The sequence below is a fragment of the Muntiacus reevesi genome, chromosome 4 (genome assembly GCF_963930625.1).
Source record: "Muntiacus reevesi chromosome 4, mMunRee1.1, whole genome shotgun sequence".
NCBI classification, from domain to species: Eukaryota; Metazoa; Chordata; class Mammalia; order Artiodactyla; family Cervidae; genus Muntiacus; species Muntiacus reevesi.
Window position 1 is genome coordinate 143,677,519 of NC_089252.1, and position 7,808 is coordinate 143,685,326.

A 7,808-nucleotide genomic window follows, 5' to 3' on the forward strand; every position below is an offset into this window, starting at 1 on the left:
CTGACTTCCAATGACGAGTGTCTTAGGGCAAGAGCAGGCAGGCAGGGCTTGGGTTAAGAACCAAGCCTGGGAATGGAAACTTCGTTACACCGTGATTGACTATTCAGGGCCGGTGTCTGGAAACTGGGCTATGAGCCAGGATGGGTAAGAGGAGAATAGGCTGAAAAAAGACATCCTAAGAGGGACAAAGCGTGGTGGGGGAGATGGAGGAGGGTTTGGAGATGGGAGGGGAAGGATCCACCAGTCACACTGCTGAAGTCTGCAGATTTGGAAAGTGAAGGATAGGGAGGGACAATGGGCAGGATCTGGGTGCCGGAGGGTCAAAGACAGTGGTGTACTGGTTAAAGCTTAATCAGCTGTTCAAAAAAAAGTGTGTATATGTAAATACACACACGAATATATACACACAAATGCATATATGTACATATGTATAACACATACATGTACATACATAATTTTATGCTTTAGTGATACATAAAGTGTGTAATGGGGCTTCCTGGGTGGCTCAGTAAAGAATCTGCCTGCCAAGGCAGAAGATGCTGGTCTGTGGGTCAGGAAGATCCCTTGGAGAAGGATATGGCAACCCACTCCAGCATCCTTGCCTGGAAAACCTCATGGACAGAGGAGACTGACAGGCTACAGGTCACGGGATCACAAAAAAGTGGACACTGCTTAGCAACTGAACAACAACAATGAGGTGTATAACATGCAATTTATAACTAATAATAAAATATTCAATAGTCTTAATTATAAACTATAAAACCTCCTGAATCTCATGAAATACTTTCAGTTGATTTTGCCTAAGCTCTTGCCTAACTGCCAGCCTGTTAACCACAACTTCCCAACAAATACAGCTCTGACAGGAACATTAGTTGGTTCATATTTTCATGCTAATGATTAAGATTAAAGTGGAACAATGAACATGGTTTTAGAGCTTTCCTTGCTACCCAGTGATGTGAATGGCTGAATCAGGTAAAATTTTTGAATCCTGGAAGATTATTTGGTTGTGTTTTTTTTTTTGCTGTCCATAATGTAATGGTTATGAACATGACACATTTTTAAGTTTAATCTGCATAACATTTTTACCATCACTTCATTAAACCTAGACCAGAGCCATCCAACAGAAGTGCAATGCAAGCCAGATACATAGTGTAAAACTTTCTGGTAACCACACTAGAAAAAAAGCTGAAATTCTCTCTAATAATGTATTTACTTAACCCGATATGTGCAAAATGTTATTATTTCAACATGTAACCAATATAAGAATGATTAGTGATATATTTGATATTCTTTTTTCATACTGTCTTCAAAATCCAATGTGTATTTTACATATACAACATTTTGAAATTTAAACCACCCATATTTCAAGTGCTCAATAGTCACATGGGGCTAGAGGCAACTGTGGTAGACAGTATAGTTCTAGACAATTAACAAAACAATCAATTTTGTACACACATGAATTGATACATATAGGTGTGCGCATATACGCACACATATGGGTAGTGTGTATATATAGATATATAATCATTTTTTGTACACCTAAAACAAATATAATGTTATATGCCACATATATTTCAACTTAATACAAAAAACAAAAAATGAAAAACAGTAAACTAAGCTCTGATTTGCAGTGTTTGATGATTCCTTTGGTGTGAATCCTCCCACAGTGGTGGTTTCAAGCAGCCAACATGATGTCACTGATCTCAGAGCTGCAGAAATGTGCAACAGCTCATCGTTGTACAGTATAGGACTGGCCAAAAAAATTCCTTTGGTTTTTAAGTAAAAATAAAGGACACATCTTTCATATTCACCAAGAACTTTATTGAACACGTATTCATCATTTTGTTCTAATACCTTCTACCATTTTCCAGTCAACTTCATAATTCCATTTTCCCAAAACTTATCTTTTTGAGTGAAGAATGGTTCTGTGCCTTTTACAATCTTCCAAAGAATTGAAATTTTTTTATATTAAGAGAATTTCGTAAAGACAAAAATAAATGAAAATCTGAAGGTGCGATGTCTGGTGAATACAGTCAATGAATCAGAACTTCCCAGACAACCTGTAACAGTTTACGTCCGGTCATCAAAGAAACACACAGTCTTGCATTATCCTGATGGAAGATAATGCATTTTCTGTTGACTAATTCCAGACATTTTTTGTAGAGTGCTGCCTTCAATTGGTCTAATTGGGAACGGTACTGGTTGGAATTAATCATTTGGTTTTCCAGAAGGAGCTCACAATAGAGGATTCCCTTCCAACCCCACCGTATACACAGCATCACCTTCTTTGGATGAAGACCGGCCGTTGGTGTGGTTGGTGGTGGTTCAATAGATAACTGCATGCAGAAATGGTTAAGAAGTTTTCTTTTTTTTTTTTTACCTTATGTATGTGGAACCCAAACATCAAAGAGATTAACATTAACTGGTGCAAATGATTTTCAACACTCGATTTGGATATTTTGAGCATATCAGCTATCTCCCAAGTGGTATAACATTGATTGTTCTCAGTTAATGTCTTGATTTGATTGCTATCAACTTCAACTGGTCTACTCAACAGTGGAGCATCATCCTGTGAGAAATCTCCAGCTTGAAACTTCCCAAAATACTTTTGAAATGCCCAATCAGTCACAGCATCTTCTTCATTCACTGTATAAATGTGTTTTTTGTGTGTGTTTCAGTTACATTTTTACCTTTCTTGAAATAATAAGGCACAATACACCAAAAATGTTGCTTTCGTCTTCCATCTTCAAAATTAAAATGGCTACACACAAAAAATTCACCAAGTTTGATAATCCTTTAAATGCACACTGATGGGATGGGGAGGGAGGTGGGAGGGGGGATCGGGATGGGGAACACATGTAAATCCATGGCTGATTCATGTCAATGTATGGCAAAACCCACTACAATATTGTAAAGTAATTAGCCTCCAACTAATAAAAATAAATAAAAAATAAAATAAAATAAAATAAGGTAATTTTAAAACAACAACAACAACAAAAAAATAAATAAATGCACACTGATATGACAGCTGTCACAATCAATCTAACAAAATTATTTTGAATGAAGTTAAGGACAACTAAATGTTACTAGAGTCATTTTATGGAAAAATTCGAACAAAATTTTTGGTCAACTCAGTATTTCCACTCTACAGATTCCATAGATGTAAATAACCTCAAGAGCTTGGAGAGTAGTAAAATAGTTAGGAAGTTATAAGTTTTAAGCAGTTTTTACTTTTGCTTTTGATTTGATTTATTTAATTGTAAGTATATGCAATTTAATTTGAATTACAGCTGTGTTTGAAAACCAACTCATGAAGCTCTTGAAAATTTAAATTGGCTGTTAGAAGCCAGCAGAACTTGGTCCAGCATAACACTAGTCAGAGATCAGAACAAAAGAACGTGAAGTCACTCCGTCATGTCCGACTCTGACCCCATGGATTGTAGCGTACCAGACTCCTCCATCCATGGGATTTTCCAGGCAAGAGTACTGGAGTAGGTTGCCATTTCCTCCTCCAGGAGATCTTCCTGACCCAGGGATTGAACCTGGGTCTCCCACATTGTAGGTGGATGCTTTACAGTCTGAGCCACCAGGGAAGTCCAATCAGCACAAAAAGAGCTTTCAAATGGGACATATGAGTTTTTAGCAGGGATCAAAATGAGATTTTTCTTTGTTAAACAAAACAGACATTTATTGGTTATTTTTATGAATCACCTTGACTGGTTCACAAAGTGCCCAGACATTTGGTCAAACACTATTCCTGGCCTGTTGTGAGGGTGTTTCTAGATGAGATTACCTTTGAATCTTTGATAGGCTAAGTAAAGCAGATGTTCTTCCCAATGTCGGTGGGCCTCATCCAATCAGTAGAAGACCCAAATAGAAGAATAATGCTGAGTAAGAAAAAAACTTGATTATATGAGCTGGGACATTGATCTTCTTTCTAGGACTAGAATTTACTCCATGAGTTTTCCTAGATCTTAGACCTTCAAACAGAGACTCGAACTATACCACTGACTCTCCTCAATCTCCAGCTTGGCAACTGCAGATCTTGGGACTTGTCAGTCTCTCTATTCATGTGAGCTAATGCTATTCACATATACAGATAGTTGGTGCAGAGTGGGAATGGTGGTGAGGAATAGAATGAACACAAGACTCTGGCCCCCAGAATTCTTGTGATCTAAGGGACACGCAGAGACCTACAGAAACAATAACAAGTCAAGCTATAATGGTGGCTCCAAGGGTTGTGGACTCCAGAGGTGGAGAGTTACAAGGACATGTGCCTCTTTCTCTAGGTCGCTGCCTCACTTCGCCCTCATTGGCCTTGTCTGTTAAATCAGAGGATTGGACTGAGTGAACGGTTCCCTTCCAGCTTCCAGAACGAGTCTTCTTGCATGATGAGTGGGAGTGGTGGCTCCTTGGATGAAGTGGCATTTGTGTTACCTTGAAAAATGCCTTTCTCATTGCATAGAGATGTGGGGTAAGGAAATCCTAGGTATCAGTGAAGGCAAAAGTAGAGCGGCAGGAACAGGAGGAACACTTTGGAAGGAGGCAAGTGCCCTGGTGTGATGGCAGAATGAGGAAGGAAGGCCAAAGAGGGCAAGTACCAGGGTGTTAAGGGGCGGAAGGGATCTTAGGGTTTACCCAGAGAGCTACTGGATGAGGAGCCTAAGGCTTAGAGTGGGTAAATAACTTGCCTAAGGTCACACAGCTAGCAGATGGGAAAATCAGATCCATGTGAAAGGATATAGATAGGGATATATGTAATTAATGCATTCATGTCCATACTCACCTATTTGTATAATTATCCCACTTAGTTACTTATTTCCACATGCTTGAGTGTAGGATAATCATTGATGAAAACAAGCCTAAAATCTTTCTCTCTGTACAAAGATGCTTGGGTTCAGGATTCCCAAAAAGGCATCTTTAGTAAGGCATGGAAAATGAAGAGAGTACTATAAAATGCCTATGAAAAAAGTGAAAACACCTGACAGAATTACTAGTTTGCATTAGTCTCTGAGAGAGGGCCCAGGTATTTGGACATGTCAGTTTTGCATTTACTGACACGGTAGGGAGACCCCATAAACTTCCCTTAGTATCCTAACCCATAGCCCAGAAACCCTGAAGGATCAAGTCAAATACAGTTAACAAGTTCCACCATCTGGTGATTTCTTGAGAGCTCTAGGCAGCCTCCCTAGGCACCCAGGTAGCACCAATCACTGAGCCAAAGACTAGGTTTCCAAAATGTCTCCAGGCTGGTGATCTAGGAGCTGGCAGAGATCACCTTGCTCCTGCAAAGATATCCAGGCTTTGGTCTGCAACAACTGAGACATCAGGTCAGGCTCAGATGGAGTATTCTTGGACTCCTCAGAGTCCCAGGTCAGAATGAGGCTGCAGACAGCACTCCAGCTCCTGTCTGTAGTCCGCCCCTTACCCTTCCTACCCTTGGCTCTGTCCTCACTGCAAGGACCCCATGTAAATCCCAGCCTACACTCCCAAGCTCCAGTTGGAGCTGCAAGCAGCCTGGAGGAGTGCCCACCAGCAAGGCAGTCCATGCTCTGAGGATGGTGCTGGGAGGAGGCCCACACAGGCTGGGGTTACAGGGCAGGGAATTCCCAGGTCTTGGTTACTTAAGCTGATCTAGAAGGGGAGTGTGACTTCAGATGAACTTGTCCCTGTGGGCTTGCAGACTCCTTGCTCTGTGGGGAGAGAGTGGCTGGAAGGGGCCAGAGCAGGGCCCACTAAAGTGAAGTCCAGAGCAGGAGCCCTTCGTGTCCAAGTGTAAGGTGCTGGACATAGGACTCACATTTGTGACACCAACTGGAGCAGAACTAGACACCTGGGCCAAGCTCTGGATGTTGAAGGCTGGGAGAATGGAGCAGAACAGGGGGTGATGCTGAGCCCATCAAGGAGATGGGGAATAAATACAGAGAGAACATTGAAGGTAGGAATAATGATAAGAGCTCCTGGAGGAGGACGTGGCAACCCACTCCAGTATTCTTGCCTGGAGAATCCCATGGACAGAGGAGCCTGGTGGGCTATGGTCCATAGGGTTGCAAAGAGTTGGATATGACTGAGGCTACTTAGCACATAGCATACAACAATAAGAGCTATTGTCTACTGAGGGCTTCTTGTGTGCCAGACGATGGGTAGGTTCTTCTAAGGACATTTCCTTATTCCGTCCTCAACAGCAGCACCATTATCACCCCCGTTGTACATAAATACAGAAACATAGGGCTGGAGAGATGGCTTTTGGTCACCAGCCGGAAGCAACTCCCACACTCTCTCGTACCTGATGAGGTATAGAGTGCTCGCGTGGGGACAGGAAATTCACTGTCCCCATCTTGTGTCTGCTGCAGGGCCTGGGTCTGTCTTCGGGAGCCAGGCCTGAGACTGTGGCACTGGAGAGGCGTTTCAGAGCAGTGGGGGACCCCATATGGAACTAATGATCTGGGGCTAGGAGGGCAAAAGGTGAGGTGGCAGCCAGCCCTGTGGACTGGGCAGGGCCGCCAGACACAGTCAAGGCCAGGCAAGGCTCGTAATGCCCATGTGATCAGGGCCGCCTGGAGGACTGGCCAGCGTGGTCATGCTTGTGAGCCTGGTGCCCTGGGGAGGTGGCAGATGCCTTGAAATGAGTAGCTTTTTTAGGAATTTCTCCCGAGGCCAGGCAGAGTGCTTCTCAGAATCTCTAGATAGGTGTTACCTGTCTCAGGTGGGGATGGGCTTTGGAGCCTCAGCTACCTCCATCTTCTCTGAAAAACACCTGGGCCGAACTGCCCACAGCCCGTTGTTTTGACTGCCTGGTCAGAAGCTGCCACTTGCTACACTCACCCTCTAAGGACTGTAATTTGACTTTCTAAGTGCTCATTTGTGGTTTTCAGACACTCAGTGGTGTAATTACAGAAATGGACTCTCCACCTCATTGACTCTGGGTCAGGTGTACCTGTTGGCCCATGTTAACAGCTGGATGTTCCGAGAAGCAACCAGTTATGGTTGCTCTGTTATGGCTCTGGCCCTGTCTCTCCTAACTGTTCCCCAGGGAGCTCCTCATCTGGTGAGAGTTGGGCCTCAAGAGCAGAGAGCAAGGCCTGGCTATATGGCTGGAGAATGGATACAGGGAGCCAGGAAACAGGGGGCGGGGGTCTCTTCCTGTTCCAAAGCAGAGACGGCTGGCAGCTAGCCTGCTGGCACACAGAGTCATTTCAGGCCCTTTTGTGGTTCTGGTGCTTTTTTTTTTTTTTTCATTTATTTTTATTAGTTGCAGGCTAATTACTTTACAATATTGTAGTGGTTTTTGTCATACATTGACACGAATCAGCCATGGATTTACATGTATTCCCCATCCCGATACCCCCTCCCTGTTTTAATGTGTATTTAAAAAGATGTCACTCATTAGTCAACAAAGTTGCCTTATAATATAAATACATTAAGCAAGCTAATTTTTAAAAAATATTAAAGAATATAACAGTACAAGCAGTTTGGAAACATGGGCAAAATCCTGAGGGTGGCACTTAAATGACTATAGCTTAAGAAATTCTTAAGAAATTGTATCCATACTGTCCTTAGGCACTCAGTTGTGTGTGACCCCATGAACTGTGGCTCACCAGACTCCTCTGTCCTTGGAATTTCCCAGGCAAGAATACTGGAGTGGGTTACCATTTCCTTTATTAGAGAGGAGCAAAGAGGCACAGGCAGAAAGGCCAGAAGTCTCAGCCCAGGGCTGGCTTGGCCAAGGGGGCCGAGGCCAGCTCCTGAGGCAGTGAGAAGTGCAGTCTTGCACAGGCTGCAGCGGTACAGATAGCTTGGGAAGTAAC